The sequence below is a fragment of the Taudactylus pleione genome, unplaced genomic scaffold (genome assembly GCF_031769625.1).
Source record: "Taudactylus pleione unplaced genomic scaffold, aTauple2 ptg000053l, whole genome shotgun sequence".
Lineage (NCBI taxonomy): Eukaryota > Metazoa > Chordata > Amphibia > Anura > Myobatrachidae > Taudactylus > Taudactylus pleione.
Window position 1 is genome coordinate 42,099,563 of NW_028284455.1, and position 19,776 is coordinate 42,119,338.

Sequence of the window (19,776 nt, forward strand, 5' to 3'; positions counted from 1 at the left end):
TTAATATTTTATTTTTTATTAATTAAAATGCAATGTGAATGAACAGAAGAGAAATCTAAATCAAATCAATATTTGGTGTGACCACCCTTTGTCTTCAAAACAGCATAAATTTTTCCAGGTACACTTGCACACAGTTTTTGAAGGAACTCAGCAGGGAGGTTGTTCCAAGCATCTTGGAGAACTAACCAGAAATCTTGGGGCATGGTACACTGATGTCTCTGGGGGCCACTCCATGAACCCCACCCTACCCCGACACCATTCCCCTCGGCCTAAAAAGCCTGAACCCCAACACCACAAGGTGTATTTATTAGATAGACATACATTTCAAGTTGATGGATCCTGCTTTTTTTGTTTACTGCTGTACCCTGTAGCTTTGATTTGAAATGTCTTGACAAAAAACATAAGTATGGACCAAAATGTCGACAGTACTTTATGGGAGTCTATCTAATAAATACACCTTGTTGAACTTTGGTGAGTACCCATAATGCTGGGATATATATATATATATATATATATATACACCTATATACACAGTATATATATATATATATATATATATATACAGTCAGGTCCATAAATATTGGGACATTGACAGAATTTTCAGATTTTGGCCTCTATTCACCACCACAATGGTTTTGAAATGAAACAAACAAGATGTGCTTTATCTGCAGACTTTCAGATTTAATTTGAGGGTAATTACATCCAAATCGGGTGAACGGTGTAGGAATTACAACAGTTTCAATTTGTGCCTCCCACTTTTTAAGGGGCCAAAAGTAATGGGACTATCAACTCAAAAGCTATTTCATGGACAGGTGTGGGCTATTCCCTTGTTATTTCATTATCAACTAAGCAGGTAAAAGGTCTGGAGTTGATTCTAGGTGTGACATTTGCATTTGGAATCAGTTGCTGTCAACTCTCAATATGAGATCCAAAGAGCTGTCACTATCAGTGAAGCAAGCCATCATTAGGCTGAAAAATCAAAACAAACCCATCAGAGAGATAGCAAAACATTAGGTGTGGCCAAATCAACTGTTTGGAACATTCTTAAAAAGAAAGAACGCACCGGAGAGCTCAGCAACACCAAAAGACCCGGAAGACCACGGAAAACAACTGTGGTGGATGACAAAATAATTATTTCCCTGGTGAAGAAAAACCGATTCACAACAGTTGGCCAAATCAAGAACACTCTCCAGGAGGTAGGTGTATATGTGTCAAAGTCAACAATCAAGAGAATATAGAGGGTTCACCACAAGATGCAAACCATGGGTGTGCCACAAAAATAGGAAGACCAGATTAGAGTTTGCCAAACAACATCTAAAACAGCCATTACAGTTCTGGAACAACATCCTATTGACAGATGAGACAAAGATCAACTTGTACCAGAGTGGTGGGAAGAGAAGGAAAGGAACTGCTCATGATCCAAAAAATACCACCTCATCAGTGAAGCATGGTGGTGGTAGTTTCATGGCGTGGGCATGTATGGCTGCCAATGGAACTGGTTCCCTTGTACTTATTGATGATGTGACTGCTGACAAAAGCAGCAGAATGAATTCTGAAGTGTTTCGGGAAATATTATATGCTCATATTCAGTCAAATGCTTCAGAACTCATTGGACAGCGCTTCACAGTGCAGATGGACAATGACCCGAAGCATACTGCAAAAGCAACCAAAGAGTTTTTTAAGGCTAAAAAGTGGAATGTTATGCAATGGCCAAGTCAATCCTCTGACCTGAATCCGATTGAGCATGCATTTCACTTGATGAAGACAAAACTGAAGGGAAAATGCCCGAAGAACAAGCAGAAACTGAAGACATTTGCAGTAGAGGCCTGGCAGAGCATCACCAGGGATGAAACCCAGCGTCTGGTGATGTCTATGCGTTCCAGACTTCAGGCTGTAATTGCCTGTAAAGGATTTGCAACAAAGTATTAAAAAGTGAAAGTTAGATTTAGGATTGTTTAGTTTGTCCCATTACTTTTGGCCCCTTAAAAAGTGGGAGGCACATATAAAAAACGTTGTAATTCCTACACCGTTCACCTGATTTAGATTTAATTACCCTCAAATTAAATCTGAAAGTCTGCAGTTAAAGCACATCTTGTTTGTTTCATTTCAAAGCCATTGTGGTGGTGAATAGAGGCCAAAATCTGAAAATTCTGTCAATGTCCCAATATTTATGCACCTGACTGTATATGTATACATATATATATATATATATATATATATATATATATACACACACAAACACACATATATATATGCAGTGTTCGCAAATACGCGCTATAGCGCATTTTTTACCCAGTTTCAAGGACTGGGGACTCACTTTTATAAAAGAGCTGGGTCCCCGGGGACGCGCTGTGCCGCTGTCAATCCCTGTCAGGCTGTCAGGGATTGGCCGAGGCACAGCGCGTCTCTGGGGACACGACCCAGCCGCCCTGCACGCAGAGCTAAAAGCACCGCTGTAAATCAAATAGGCGCCGGTCGTGAGCCAATTGTAGCTCGCAGACTGGCAGCCAATCAGCAGCGGCTGCCGGTCCATGAGCTCTGATTGGCTCGCGAGCGGCACCAGGTTTGTATGACAGCGCTATTTTTAAGGACTGTTCTGAGTGCCGTGGGCTGGTGTGGCTGCCTGCTGATGCGGGTGCGGGGGCCAAAAAGTGAGAAGTGTGCTCGGGCCCCCTGCGTGAAGACTGGTCCCGGCGGCCCCCCCCGGTGGGAAGACTGGTCCTGGCGGCCCCCCATGCATGAAGACTGGTCCTAGCACCCCCCCCCCCCGGCGTGAAGACTGGTCCCGGCGGCCCTCGGCTCGAACACTGCGCCTGGTCCTGGAGGCCCACCTAGATCGAATACTGTGCCCCGGCGTGAACACTCTGGCCTCCCGATTTGAAGGTACTTGTGAAGAGGGGTAGCGCGGCAGGTGGGGGGTGGTACGGCAGCGGGCAGTACCACCTGCACTTTGTAGCGGCCATGGAGAATTACTGCCAGACAGTCTGCATTTCGATGCTCATGCTCCTGGCAAGTCCCTGGAACAGTAGGAGCGGAGGTGCTGTCACGCCGCCGCGTGCCCCTTAGCACCATGGTCTTGCACGATGGCATAACAGCACCTCAGTTCCTACTGTTCCAGGGACCTGCTAGGAGCATGAGCATCACGCTGGTATGTAGGGGAGCCTGGGGTGTTGGGGCCTGGTGCACTTCTCCTGTCCCTGCCTAGCTGGATTCACCACTCCTGCCTCCTCATTTGAAATAACAGAGAGCGACGGAAGGTAGCTGTTAGCCTGTTATTGAAGCAGGTAGTAGTGGAAGGGGGGTATGGTAATAATTGATGCAGGGAGTAGAAGGTAGTGGGGAGTTGTTATTGATGTAGGGTGTAGTGGGTGGGGTTGTTAGTAGTGCTGGGTGTAGTGGATAGGGGGTTGTTAGTGTTGGGAGTAGTGGAGGGGGGTTGATATTGATTCAGGGAGTAGTGGGGGGGTTGTTGATGCAGGAAGTAGTGAGGGGGGGTTGTTATTGATGCAGGGCGTAGTGAAGGAGGGTTGTTAGTGATGCAGGGAGTAGTGGATAGGGGGTTGCTATTGATGCAGGGAGTAGTGAGGGGGGGTTGTTATTGATGCAGGGAGTAGTGAGGGGGGTTGTTATTGATGCAGGGCGTAGTGAAGGAGGGTTGTTAGTGATGCAGGGAGTAGTGAGGGGGGGTTGTTATTGATGCAGGGAGTAGTGAGGGGGGGTTGTTATTGATGCAGGGCGTAGTGAAGGAGGATTGTTAGTGATGCAGGGAGTAGTGGATAGGGGGTTGTTATTGATGCAGGGAGTAGTGGGGGGGAGCTTGCTATTAATGCAGGAAGTAGTGGGGGGTTGCTAGTGATGCTGGGAGTAGTGGGGGAAGTCCCAGGAGTTGTCCCCATTGATGTGAAGCCTCTGCTTCCTATATATGGGCTCCTTGTATATCATGGGCCTGCATGATAAGCCTGCTGATGGTGAAATAAATATTATTAATGGTGTTAGCTGAGGGGGCCAGTGTCGGGAATGCATCGCATTCCGGATATTGGTAAATCTGGCAGCATCGCATCCCCCATAGAAACCTATGGGGGAGGCGGCTACCGGCGGGAATGGAGGGATCGCAGTGGGTATCGGAGATACCTACTGCGGTCCCTCCTTGATACATTTGGAGGAAACTTAATATTTGACGTAAACCTCTGAAAATTGGTGTTTTCGGGGATTTTACCTCAAATATTCAATGATAAATGGGCCCCTAAAACTTTAGTTGGCTAACACTGGCAGCGCTAATGTTGATTACCAGCACCTGAGTCGATTATGGAAAAATGTCTCATTGTGCAATACAGATTAACAAAATGTTTTACTATAAAGCTAACTAATGCTTTACAAAACTGTTTAGCAGTCATTTTTTTTTTCTGTTTAATTCGTTAGCTTTTCATAAGACTTTCATTCCGATGGGACCCAGAAAAAGGTCAGGTAGGACCCCAATTTAGTAAGGTGAGGGGTCCCACGGACCCACAATTTTTTTGGCTCACCGCGATCACTGTATATGTATACAATAAATATAGAAACACACACATATACACACCCACATACATTCATGCATACATACATATATATAGATATATATATCTATACATATATACACATACATGCATATATATATATATATATATACACATACACACACAAGTACCTGCCTGTATTTCTCAGCATTGAGGACACCATTAATCCTGACCAAATCCCCAACTCCATTTGCTGAAATGCGGCCCCAAATTTGCAAGGAACCTCCACCATGCCTCACTGTTACCTGCAGACACTCATCTACTGTTCGGAGAAGTCTGGCCAGAAGTGGACTTCATGGAAGAATTGTGGCCAAAAGCCATACCTTCGACTTGGAAACAAGGCCAAGCGACTCAACTATGCTCGAAAACATAGGAACTGGGGTGCAGAAAAGAAGCAGCATGTGCTCTGGACTGATGAGTCAAATTTTTAAAGATTTGGCTGTATCAGAGGGCAGTTTGTTTAACCGAAGGGCTGAAGAGCTATACAATAATAAGTGTCTGCAGGCAACAGTGAGGCACGGTGGAGGTTCTTTGCAAGTTTGGGGCCTGAGGGAGATTACTAGACTTTTCAGGGATTCAGGAGATCACCACTATTTCAGGGAGTCTCCCTGGCATTCAGGGAGAGTTGTCATATATGTTTTATAGTAGGTTAGGCATACTTGCCAAATTTATTTAACTCCTCTTCTGGAGAAGCCTGGAGAGGAGATGCAGCTGACAGCTTCAGGGAACGGGGCTTTCCACATCATTAGGCAGTTAGGCACGATTCGCAACATTTTAGCTCCGTACGGACCCCCAAATTTCTTGTATAATCTCCCCATCCTGCCCATTTCACTAGGAAGTGGGCGGGATGTGGGAGATCGGCCTACTCCGGAGTGCACATTTTTATCAAATATACTACAGCAGTAATCTTTAAATTTGTATCTGGAAACACCACTATGTACTTTTCTTGTGTAAATATGATGACCATATTGTTTAAACACTCTCTCTATTTTTAGTATGATTTAATTTTTTTATCACATCAGCATCAAACCACTTTGTACAGAAAAGTATTCACTATTCTTAGTATAATATAACACTTTTAATAATACAGTATGCATTTGTGAAGTACTGTAGTTCCCAAACTGATTGCTTCATACCTTAACAGGTGGGTAGTGGAGGTGATGTGCTGTGGTGCTTGGCTGTGACATCATCACAGTAATGGAGGCATACAGGCTGGTTGTTTCATGTATAAAAAGATGTATGCTTTTCCTTTATGTTAGTGGCCAGCCATCAGCGTGAGTGCGCTACAAGGGCATTAAAATCACAGTGGGCCTGATTCAGAGATGTACACTAACCGATGGTTAGCGCACACCTCCGATGTTTTGAGGACTGTGCTAGCACAGCAGGTTTACTGCACATGTGCAGCCCTCCGACTGCAAACCCACTCGCAGTGTGTCCCAGCTGCAGCTTGACTGACAGGCTGCAGCGTTTGGGAGGCGGAGCCGGGCGTTCCCTGGCAGCGCTCCCGGAAACGCCCCGTTTTCCTGGAGGGACTAGGCTAGGGTTTGTGTGGGTGCCCGTAGACTTCCTGGCCTCGCAAGCTGCCAGGACCCGGCCAGGCAGCCTGGCCAATGGAACATCAACAACAATCGCGACCGCTGGTTGCGATTGTTTCGATGGTGACCCCAGGCTGCGACCTAGGTCGCAGCACTGGGATCACGCTAATGCAGAAAAGAGGTGTCTGACACCTTCTTCTGCATTTGCATTTTAAATGGACGGAATTACACAGTCGTTTGTGTGCGGCTGTGCAATTCCGCCCATCTCTGAATCAGGCCCTGTATGACATATGGGTAGGATGTACTAAAAGTAAAATGCGGCCAAATTTTCCATATGTACCAAGTTCCGGAATATGATACATTCCGGAGCTTCGACAGCAACGCCATCTTCAGATTAAGTTACCCAATAGAGACCCATGCTTCCAATCGTATTCCGCACTGAGAGGGATCCAATAGAATCTGAATGGGCAGGAGGACGCCAGAGGGATTTCTGGGTCATAATCCCAGATGGTGGATTTTTCTGAACCACTAGTGTTGTTGCAGCGTTCACAGTCATTGAAAGTGGGCATCTCAGGGTTTGCACATTCCAGCACACGCTTGTACGCAAGGGATAGACTGCAACTAATGTTTGCATGTTATCGCACTGTATCACTGTAAAAAGACACAGCCGCAACTGTGTGCATCTCTGAATCAGACCCTCAAGCACTTAACGATGTGTGTACCCAGCAATGCGACCGCGCCACAGATGGGCCGACATATAAGGCGGCCGGTACACATTACACGATTCAGTGCCCGACTGCCCGATATGTCAGCACCAGCCGCATCCCGCTGCATGGGGTCGTCAGTCGCATTATCAGATTGAGCTGCATGTAGGGACGAGCTGACGATGCTACTGACGACCGAACGGGAGCACGCATGGGCCGACGCAGGGCCTGACTCAGAGATGGATGCTAATTCGATCACAGCTGTAATTTCGCACAGAAGGCAACTGTGAAAACATGCTATTGCATGCCAAAGCACAGCCGGCAAAAACATGCCCTCTGCTGCCTTCTTCCATGCGTACCCGCCATGTGTAAACATTGGTAACATAGACGCACATCGAGTGGCCATCTTTCTTTGGCAGCTCTCCTGACAAGCAGAGCTGCGTAGGAGCTCGCAAGGGCTAATTAATGTGCATTTTTTGACCACTCCCCATTACCAACCCCAAATTCTGGCAGCCTGTCACTCACTTTGCGATGGATTCCACTTTGCGTTCATGATTGCAGTGAGATCTATTAGCACGTGCAGTGCGGCTTATACGCATGCGCAATTGCAAACAAATGCTCGATCTGCATACGTAATCGCCTTTGTGTCCAGCTCTGAATCAGGCCCAAGGTGCGTACACACTAGCCGATTTTGACGATATGTCGGCCTGATCCGTTGGATCGGGTGAACAATCATCTAATGTGTACCCATCTTCAGTGTTTTAGGTGCCTGCTAACAATTTGTCCACTCGGCTGCAAGGGGAGATGCGACTGAGATAAGTACAAACTGAATCGCTATGCGTGCACTCATGCACAGTACTAAAAACCTTTGATCTGTCTGCAATATGGACTTGTGTGCCATTCTGAATCAGCCCCGCTGTCTGCATAGCAATTGAGTGAAACTATTCATGGTTTAGCTAAACATGTTTTAATGCCATGTTTATATATTTAAATAAAATAATGATATTTATGACGCTGCCACTTCTCTATTTATTGCAATATTTCCTTATTTTTTTGGGGAGAAATGTAGTGTCTAGAAATTTCAGCACACAGAGGGCTTGATTCAGAGCCGGACGCTATTTGCACTCACTCGTTCAGAAAAAGGGTCCGGATATTTAAATTGAGCGCTCGCTCTTTGCGGTCTGTTGACGCCTCTATGTCTGAGCGAGCGAACGAAACATGCGCTCGCTATTTTGTAAAGACGCCCCCTGGCCACTCGCATCCTACGTCATCTCCGCTATTTATTAGATTAATCGAGTACATCGAAAGGCGTCTGAACTGCTCGCAGTGCTTGTGGTTGGATTTTCCTACCGCAATCATGCGAACAGTTCAGGCTAAGAAACAACCAAGTGAAGTGGTCGATGACGCTGCTTTGTTAATTATGCACACCCTTAAAATGCCCGTTTTGACCGTTTGGCACGCCTGCGTTCGGATCACTACTCCCCGTTTTCAAGCACCTTCCCCTGTTACCACCCACAAACGCCTCATCCTGTCACTCAAATTAGCAGGCACTCGCTGTTTTGCGAGCGCTCGATTTCCGACCGCAATGACTGGTTGGCGCATGTGCATTATGACCCATACGCATGTGCAGTTGTGCAAACATCGCTTGGAGCGAACGAGCGGCCGCTTACGAGCGGCTCTGAACCAGGTCCAGAGCAACTTAGCAATTCTAGCAAGTGGTTTATTTTTACTTGTTTTTCATTTTATATCTGTGATTTATTCATTTTTGTGGAAGTCCTCAAGGTGCACTGAAAAACTATAGCCAATGTATTTGTAGTGGAACTAGAAGATGAGTCTGTGCATGTGATTGTGCATGCTAAGAGATGCTGTTTTGTTGGGCATTTTAGGAAGGTAACGGGGGTGGCTAGCCAGACGCAAGCGTGTCGTGGTCAGCTACTGCGTCCAAAGATGCAGTTGCACTGACACTGACGGCCATGTTCAGACATCAAAATTGCACCTGCCATAGGGTAGGTACAATCATCGATGTTGCAACCATTGGTGCAGCGATTGTGCGCCTTAGTACGTGCGATGACGGAACACTGCCGCTGCCAGTGAGTGTATTAGTAGGCTTAGAATCGGTCACATTTGCATGAAGACGCAGACGCTGTTGTGTACAAAGATGCAGTCACAGCTGCAGCTGCTTCCACCTCTGAATCAGGCTCTTTGCCGGCACACACATGTGCAGTGGGACCTAAAGTCCTGACTTGTGCTTTCAGTTCCACTTTCATGAAAAAGAAAGTAATACAAATGTAAAACATATCTATAGTAGAATAATAGACATTTATTTTATTCCGATTATAAAAAATATATAGATTCAAATAAATAAAGCATTTATATTATCCTATAACTATCTTATCTGCTTCAAGTGATAAGAGAGCTGTCCTCATGCAAGCTTTCGCTGGAGATGCACGGCAAATAGATTCCCCAGCAGCGTCCACAACCGGCGATAGTAGGTGATCTTGTCGGGGAAAGGGTTATCTCCTTTTTCATAAGAAGGTCCCTTAATGTCTCTTCATTATAAATGTGAATTGTACAGTAATTTTGGAGATATCTTCACATTTGAAACTTCTATCAATGCCTCCATTCAGCAAGCAGTACTGTATATTATTTTCCTATTTGTTAAGGTGCATACACACACACGATTTTTTGAACGATTATCGTTAAACGATATCGTTTAACGGTAATCGTTTGAAAAAATCGTTCACTTTCTGAGTCAAACGATGAACGATTATTGTTCATGCGCGTTCACGTATGTAGCTTGTAGTTTGTAGTTCAGTCAGACTTGTCAACTCAACGATTTTCATTAAGTTAATATGCAAAAATCTTTTGTAGTTCATAAAAGTCGTTCATTACATTTAAATGAACATAGTAAATGAACAACTTTAGTAAACGATTTTAGTTCATTTTTTCAAGGTAGAAAATCGTTTACTAAAATCATTCATTAACTCAATCGTTGTGTGTGTATGAAGCCTTAGACATCTGCAATTAATTAGTTTCTAGCAACACAGTTTAGCAGCATCTTAAACTCTGAATATCGGTAACTAGAGGTACAGATTAATGATGGGAATATGGAAACCTTGTTTAGCCTGCACAATCTTGCATCTTTTTTTTCTATAGCAGAGTTGTTACGGTCATTATATACTTGCATGGTTTGATGTTTGGCTGCTATTGACATAATTATCTCCTTAGGTCACCTCTATTTTTTGTGATGTCCTGGAGCCTCCCTCATTGAAACAGCTGTAATGCTTGTTCTCTGCCACCAACCACCTAATTAAGTAATTTCTGAAAATGTAGCACTGTCCATTAGATTAAAGTTAAGACATACTTGCCTACCCCTCCACATCCTGCAGGAGACTCCCAGATCAAAGTAAAGTCTCCCGATGCCCTGGAAAATTAATTAAAACCCCAACATTCCTCTGCCCAGCTGCAGTGCTGTCGGGAATAACCTGTTGTAGAGCACCCTCTCTAGCTGCAGCTGCTGCTGGCGGCCACCAGGTGGAGAGCATATGAAAGAGAATTATCCAGTATTATAGAACTTCTGCAGTGAGGGCAGTAATTACCCTCTCTTCTAGATATCCCTGCTCTCTGCTGCTCGACACAGGGCTATGACAGATGCTGTGCTGCTGTGCTATAGGTACAGAATAGTATAGGATTACTGTACTGTTATGTGTGTGTGTGTGTGTCTGCCGTCTGGCACTATGGGTGTGGGGGGTGCATGGTGGGTACTGTATGGGTATGCATACCTCTCAACTTTTAAGCTCAGCCACCAGGGATTTTTTGCATGTCGTAGGCGTGCGCGTCCAAAAAGGGGTGGGGTTTAATGTAAATGGGGCAGGGCCGCGATGAACCGGTGGCGGAACCTAGCGGCACCCCTGCTGTCGTCAGTATGGGGGCGTGCCCAGTGCTCTCCGACATGCTGGGCAGCCCCCAGGATCTCCCTACACAAGTGAATAGATGCCGTGTGCATGCATCTATTCTGCCTCTTGCACAGCGATTTGTGCTCCCCCAACTTCCCTCCCAATGCGGGACACTGCGGCTGTGACGGGACTGTCCCTCTGAATGTGGGACAGTTGGGAGGTATGGGTATGGGGGGGTGTATGCTGGGCACTGTGTCAGTGTGTGGGTATGGTGTGTGCATGCTGGGCACTGTATGGGTATGGGGGTGTATGCTGAGCACTGTAAGGGTATGGAGGGGTGCATGCTGGTCACTGTATGGGTATGGTTTGTGCTTGCTGGGCACTGTATGGGTATGAGGGTGTATGCTGGGCACTGTAAGGGTATGCAGGGGTGCATGCTGGTCACTGTATGGGTATGGGGTGTGTATGCTGGGCACTGTGTCAGTGTTCAGGTATGGACGTCTGTGATAGCATTATTATGGCAATGCAGCATGAGGCATCACACCTCCTGCATGCCTTATTGTTCCGAGCTGTGGCCATGAACACAGCATCGGAACATCTGCATGATCCACTGCCGGCTTGAGTGACCATGGGGTCATGTAGGCCGGCAAACGCAGTTGCTCAAAAGAGGCCAAGAAATCTCCGGCAGCCGATGGAGATCCTGGCCTCTTGACTCCTCCCCTCTCCCAACGGCAGCAAAACACCTCCGTTTGGGGAATAGAGGCCGTCTCCGCCCCTCCCCCCCAGAAAACAATCGGAGATGTGTGCTAACCATCGTGTTAGCGCACATCTCTGAATTAGCCCCATTGTGCATTATAACAAATGCAGTGAAATTATACTAATGATGCCATTTGAATGTAATGCTACATGATGGGGTAAGCTACATAATTGGGGTACAGTGCAATTAGGGAGATTGCTAGACTCGTCAGGGAGTCAGGGAGATTGCTACTATTTTTCGGAGATGGCACTGGCTTATAGAAGTGTACCTTAAGTGTACAAGGAAGCAGACCAATCTCCATAGACCCATTTTGTTAAGATTTACCAGAATAATAAAAATAGTCCATGTATTTTACTTTAATCTAAATTATTATTATTACTGACTTTTATCTCTTCTTATAGCACCTGTGCTTTACATTTGGGAACATATGAAGTAATAATAGAAAATAGGGTAGTAAGAAACAGACAAAGGGCAAAATTTACTAAGCGACGGTTTGACGGCGGTTTCTATTCTATTCTAAACCCCGGCGGTTTGGTGGTGGGTTCTATTCTGTTGTAAACCCCGGGGGTTTGGTGGTGGTTTTGCAGCAGTTTCTAAATGACAGTCCTGTTCTATTCTATTCTAAAATGTGTTTTGACTGTGGTTTGGCTGTGTTTTTGCTATCTGCAGATTTACTAAGGCCAAAACCGCTTCAAAACTGCCATCAAAACACATTTTAGAATAGAATAGAAAAGGACTGTCATTTAGAAACCACTGCAAAATCGCCACCAAACCCCCGGGGTTTAGAACAGAATAGAACCCGCCACCAAACCGCTGGGGTTTAGAATAGAATAGAAACCGCCGTCAAACCACCGTTTAGTAAATTTTGCCCAAAGAGTCATATTCAGGACAAAACATCCTGAATATGTTGTGCTTGCTCCGCAGTGCTATATATGCTATATAGCTTGGGGTCCTCTGGTTCAGTTACCATAATGAAAGTTTTATATTCAGATGCTTAGGTTAGTAGAAGATAAGTGTTAATTACAGGAAAGTAGTCTGCGCTATCTGTGATAAGCCTTTGTTCAGGTACATGCTGCTTACTTGTTTTTCACAATGAAGTCACCGTAGTAAAGAAGAAAGTTGCCTGATCATCACAGGTGGTGAGGCGCTGACAGCTGGTCCTAGTGATTCTTTAAAGATCAGTCACAGTCAATATGAACGGAATGACATTTACAGGCTCTTGCTAAATGACTTGTATTGATGTTGCATAATACTTTCTGACATTTGCTGGCATTGTAAGTACCATATAGTATATGAAAAAAAGTAAAATTCTGATCTAGTAATCTGTGAACATACTAGAGCTTTAAGATGTATAATTCTTCTTTGATTTACATTTTTACTCTAATTTCCAAAGCATACAGTTTAGAGGCAAAAGTCTACCTGTAAAAACACTATATTTATATATTGATGACAATCACAGATAAAAATTGCCTTGCAAAAGTATTCAGCCCATACCTGGCTATGCCCCAGATTATTGGGGAGCTCCCTAAATTTCCACGCATTTTCCAGGACTACCGTGAAAAATATACCAATCTTCTGGATCCGGCCCACTTTGCCAGTGAAGTGAGCAAAGGCACTTTCTGACATGATTTGCGCCTGTAGATGAGATTACGACAGTTATGCTAAAATTCCCTTTAAGTTCAGACATACGTGATTGAAACGGGATGGGCACGGGATGACAGCGCTCGAGATCCCATCGGTCAGAATCCCGACAGGGTTAGAATACCGATACTTGTTGGTCAATATTCTAACCCCCCACCTCTCCCTCCCCTAAAACTCTCCTACCCCAGACCCTGACCCTAACCCCCCCTAGTGCCTAAACCTAACCTCCCCCTCCCCGCACCCTAAACCTAACCCTCCCCCCTTAGCGCCTAACCCTCCCCCAGTGCCTAATGTTAACCCTCCCTGCAACCCCGCTACTTACCTTCGGGATTCTGGTGGTTGGGATCTAGGCACCGGGAGTCTGAGAAATGTCAGGATTCAGATGCCGGCATTGTGAATACCGGAATCCCCGCAGTCGGGATATTGACCGCATCCCAATTGTAACTGACATCAAATTTGTTTGCATAAGTCCCAGTTATCTACAGTATAGTGATTATGAAGTTTGTCATTTTTTTTGTCTTCTTGTATTAGAATGTAAATTGTAAAAGAGATTATACAATCCTGGACTTATATACTGTCCTCCTCTGTGATATTTGAAGGGCACGGTCGTGCCCTTATATTGAGGCTGAATCGAAAAGGAGCGGGAGGGGTATCGTGTTTAAGGGGCTACACCTCAAAAGCTATAGGAAGTACCGAGCTGAAATTTGGCATGGACAGGTATAACTGTCGCTCGGTGCTGCATGCCAAATTTCAGGACAAAAAAAAATAAAAATTAGGGTTTGGGAATGCCTGTGGGACCCGGCCGCGGCATCTGTGCAGGTGTTGGCGGCGGGCCTGGATCCGAGAGGATCCAGTCCCTGCTAGCCATTCTGCCGAGTTCGGCAGCGGAGCCTATTTAAAAAATGGCGCATCAGTGTCATTTTTGAAATTCAAAAATAGCCTCCGTGAGCCAATCACGGCTCGAGACGTCATCGCCCCACCCCCTCGGCTGGCTTATATAAGCTAGCACGAGGTGGCGGCATGGCAGTCCCGATAGAGGAGAGAGAGCTGTCAAGAACTCCCGAAGAAAGAAGATGCCGGAAGTCCTAGTAGGCGGCCATGCAAAAGAGCTGACATGGGCTGCCATCCACTAGGTGAAGACCCCGGAAGTCCTAGTGGGCGGCGGCCATGCAAAAGAGCTGACACAGGACACCAGAAGCCCTAGGAAGGTGGCAGCCGTGCAAAAGAGCCAGGCAAAGATACCGCAGCCCTGGCGGGTTGGCACCCGCCAGACGAAAATGCTGAATTCCTGGGGTGGCGGCATCCACGAAAAAGAGCTTCAAGGCCACAGCTCCCCAGGCGAATATGCCGAAGCCCTGGTGGGATGGCGGCCGCCACACGAAGACACCGAAGCCCTGGTGGGTTGGTGCACCCCAGGCGAAGATGATGAATTCCTGGGGTGGCGGCGTCCACGAAAAAGAGCTTAAAGGCCGCCGCCCCTCAGGTGAAGGTGCAGCTAAATAAATTATATTCAAATATCGGTATACTTTGTTTATTTTATTATTTATTTTACAGGTGTACTACAGGTACCAATGGGCCCTAAATGCCCCGCTTGCTGGTACTTGTGGTTCTCCAAGTACCTGCATGCCAGGGAGGCTTGCTGGGACCTATAGTTTAACCGCAAAAGACAATATTCTTTTAAATGCACCACATTACACAATCTTCCCGGCACCCGCCGTCCAGGGGTGCCATGGACAGCCCCGGGTTATCAGCCCAGGCCTGGGGTGCCCTGGAGAGGGGGACTCCATTATTAGGGGGAGTCCCCAGCCCCCCATGGATTCCCGGCTTTGGCTGACTAGCGGTCAGGTTGGATGCTTCGGCTGGGGGACCCGGTGAAAGGGCTCCTCTGGCTGTGGCATTAGCCCCCCGCTAGAATAAGTCCGATGCTGGTTCTAGACAATACAGGGGACCCTACACATTTTGTCCCCCTGTATTTCCAGAACCATGACGGCTGGTTCTGGTTGCGCTGAATATGGGGGATCACTATATAGTTTGACCCCTGTATTTTGGCACCCAGGACTGGTTCTGATTAGCCCGCTGCTGGTTGTGTTAGTACAGGGGACCCCTATGTAATTTTTCCCCTGTATTTTCACAACCAGGAACGGCAGTGAAGAGCCCTGGCTGTTTGCGCTTTAGGGGAGGGGGCCACTTTACATAATCAACCTGTCACCCACCGCCCAGGGGTGCTGGGGATAGCCCAGGGCTATCAGCCCAGGCTTGGGGTGCCCTGGAGAAGGGGACCTCTTTATTGGGGGGTTCTCTACTCTACAGGGATCCTCTTCCTGGGCTGACTAGCGGGCATGGGTTAATGCTTCGGCCGGGGGACCCGGTGGAAGGGTTCCCCTGGCTGTGGCATTATCGCCCAGCTAGAAAGAGCTCGATGCTGGTTATGGATAATAAAGAGGACCCCCTATGCTTTTTGTCCCCTGTATTTCCAAACCAGGACCGGCATGGCTGAAAATGGAAAAACCAGCACTAAAGTGAAATTACCAATGGACACATATATCACAAATGTCACAAATTTATTACAATAAGAAAAAGCACATGAATAAAGTGCATATATTAAAATAAATAAAAAGTAAAAATATATAGATGAGCCACATATTAGTACCAAAAAATCATGACTGATTTATCCTTAAGGAACCTCCTCCCAAATATTGCATAGAGGCTGAAAATAGTCAATTAGGGCTGAAATTTCCCTTTAGGTGAGAGGATTACCAGAGTGTCGTAGATGAGGGTTACGCCACAGTCCCTGGGGGCACATGTAGTGTCCTATATGAAAGAAGATGGGAGTGTCAACCTCCTCCGGAATTGTAACAGATCGCCAAGGTCAGCAGGTGTTTAAAAGTCCAGGTCAATATTCGCCAATGACAGGAAGGGGTATCTCCAAATGGAATATATATAGCTCAGGTTGACAGACCCATCTTCTTTCATATAGACTGCATGTGTGTATTCCAAAGAGAACACAGTTCTGTGAATTAGCAGCTCCACCATTTTGTGAGTGACAGCAATCTCACTCTGTGAGAGTGCTGAATCTGCAGTTAACCACAGGGTGTGATGGCATACCATATCTGTATTGTGCAAGTAACACGTCCATTAAGGAGTCAGCCTTAATGATCGAAATTTCATTGCTTTTTTAAGTTTGAGTGGCAGAAATTCAATAGGTTTTGTGAAATTTCATATCATGTCTAAGAAGCCTTAATGGGACATGTGAAACCGTAAGGTTTTTTGTCTATGGAATCTATTATATAAATCAATGTGTCTGTCTAGCAGTTGTGCAGTAAGAGGTGGAGGGAGACCCTGCCCCCTCCCTTCCCTCACAGTTCTCACTTGATGCCTGACAAACACAAACTCTCTTCTTCCCCTGCCAGTGCTCTTTGGCTACACAAGACTTTTCCCTGTGTCCTATCATCACCTGTAGTCAGAGGAAAAACAGACAGAAAGGGTGAGGAGGAAAGGAGGGGCAGATATGGGGAAGACAGACAGGAGGAGAGTGGCACAGATGGAAAAATTATGGGAACACAAAAGCAAAAAACCTGCAACGTTGGGCACAGTAGCTAGGGACCTGGCAAGTGAAGGGTCCAAAATACTACTCACTTATAATGGGGTTTGTGATTTTGATACATGACTACAGACAGCTTTGTCAGTACTAACATTAGGTAAACTAAGGTGGTCACCAACATCAGTGGTGCCAAAAATGCTGAATGAGGGACATCATGTATTATATTGATGCTCCTCTTTGTCAGTGACATTGGGCCTAATTCTGTGGTGCACGCAGTTCATGCGCAACTGAGAGTTCTCACGTGATTGGTGTGAAAATATGCAACTGCCACATTAAGCATTCCTCCTGTGTATTTCTGTGCGACAGACTTAGCAATCCTTGCGATGCCCACTTTGCATATCTGAGCAATGCTCAAGTGCGCTAGTGGGTCCGATTTCTCTACTATCGATGCACCATCTGTCACAACACTGACTCCTCGAGTAACCCCTGCCTTGCCCAGAGTCTCCCTTGTAACTTTATCAAAACAATGCCACTTTGGCTGCGGTGCTGCGAAGGAGAATGCAGCTGCTTACCGAATCAAGTCCATGACACTTTCATAACACGTCCATAACACCTCCTCTGTTTGCGTAGGTCACTTCCCAGTCTCCCCTGACTCTTCCATGGACCACGGATGCCATCTCAAGTAATAGCGATGTTGTAAGGAAATTTATACACCATCTCACACCTTGGTTCGCACGTGCACAGTAAAGGCTCATACACACTAGACGATGTGCTGTATGAATGATATTGGTGAAAGATTTCCCTTGAGCTTTATGTAGTGCAGGACAAACGATATTGGGTGTACACACTGACAGATATCTTTCAGTGAAGTCATCCTGTCACATCTCTGAACAGGCAATTCTTGACGATATCGTCCAAATTGACTTGCCTGTATGGGCGACCAAAGATATTATTATCGTCCAGCGGGAGCGTGCATCGTTGGTCATTCACTGCATACACACTGAATGATATGTATGATATATCGTTGAATGATATCGTTATCAGTCATAGGAATCGTCTAGTTTGTATGCGGCTTAAGGGTTACCTAGACTTTTGGAGCGTGCGCAGTAGCAGAAGATTGCTCAACTGGGCAAACATCAGTACTGAGTGCACCTCTGAATAAGGCCCATGGTGCCTGTCATTGACACGCTTTGCAGAGAATATTTAATCATCCACTTTATTTCTTGCCCAGCAAAGATCACAATCTATATTCCTTACAACATGCTGGACACACCTACACTAGGGTTAATATAATTCAGTTAATCTACCAATATATCTTTGGAGTATGGGGGAAATCAGAACACTCAGAAGAACTCACCAATGTCTCCAGAACTGTGAGAAAGCAATGGTAACCACTCTACCACCGTGCTACTCACAGTGGGCCTTATTCTGAGTTGGATGCTAACCACGCGCAATGCCAATATGTAAACAGTTGTTGGCCGATGTTGTAAGTACTGCGTTTGCGTCCAAGCCATACCTCACATGGTTACTGCACAGAGACTCAGAACAAATCTGGACACAGGGAATGTGGAATTTAGGGGGTCATTCAGACCCACTCGCGAGCGGCAGTACGCTCGCAAGTGGGTCGATGTTCCCCACTGCACATGCGCACGACGGAGGGAGCTCCGTCGTGCGCATGCGCGAGACCCGACGAGCGAAGGACTTTCCTTTGCTCGGAGTGTCTCATCAAAGGGGGCGTGCTGTCGATGGTGACTGACAGCACGCCCCCTTTGGTGGGCGTGCCGGGGGCGTGCCTGCCAGACGGAGGCGGTCCCAAGGGAACGCCTACCGTCTGAAGCCGGCCCCACTGACATCACTAGTGATGTCAGTGGGAGTGATTTTGGCTCTGATAGAGCCAAAATCACTCCTGGCCTTGCAGTTGAGAAACCCAACCGCAGGCTTTCACTCGCAGTTCCGATGGTCGTGATGGTCAAGACCATCGCGACCATCATTTTGCACGCTTGTATATGCTGTGGGTGGTGACCCACAGCTATACGAGCGTCCAGGAGGACGCTCCATATTAATGGAGGTGGGCCCTGATTCAGAGCGAGCGCTCTGGTCAGAGCGTCCGGCTCTGAATTAGGGCCTTAGTGCGTTCCTATGAGGTAATGGTGGTGACTAGGCAAATGCAGACATGTCACAGGCGTGTCGCCGACAGCGGCTGCATCTAAAGACACAACTGCTCATGAAGCTGCAGGTGCCTTAGGATTGATGCAAGTTTCGAAGGTGTGTGCGATGGTGGGACTAAAGATGCACTGAGACAAAAGACGTGACCCGTTCACACCTGCATCTAACTCAGAATTAGGTCCATTGTGCCTTATGGTAAATATCAGGGATCTCAGCAAGCATTCCTGACTTGGGGTGCACTCCGCTATGGACAGAGAGCCTGATTCAGACCCGCTCAAAAGCGGGTCGATGTTTGGCCCCTGTGCATGCGCCGCGTCCGAAGGGCGAATGCGCGAGCCCCAGTGAGCGACTGAAGTTCAGTCACTCCGGGGCTCGCAAAAAGACGGGGCGGCTGTCGATGTTGATTGACAGCTCGTCCTGTTTTGTAGGCGGGGAGGGGGGGGTGGCTGCACAAACGCAGGGGGGCCCTACAGACATCACTAGTGATGTCAGTAGTTCACTTCCAGCTCTATTAGAGCAGGAAGTCCACTCGGGCTTGGAGGAGCCGAGACCCTACCACAGGGTCTCGTCGCAAGCCCGATGGTCGCGGTATTAGCGACCATCTCCAGCCCGCTCGCACAAGCTGTTGGTGGGCACCCACAGCTTCGTGAGCGGGCAGGAGAAAAAAATAAATAAAAAATCCCCGCCCTGATTCAGAGCGAGCGGCTCTGAATCAGGCCCAGAGTACCGCAATTTGAACACCTTGCTTATTGTACTGCCACCACCGATAGTACTAGCTTAAAAAGGGGCCACCGGTCCCCTACCTCTATAACAATTACGCAGGCTCGACATCCGGATTCCCACTTAGTTAATTGGTCGCCCCATGCTTCAGCAAATAACACAGTTATAGCATAACCTCTATCTCAGTTGCACAGGCCTGGCGTTAGAGATAGTCGCACAGTTCGCTGAGCTACCCACTTGCATCTGGCAATTGCTAAAAGATA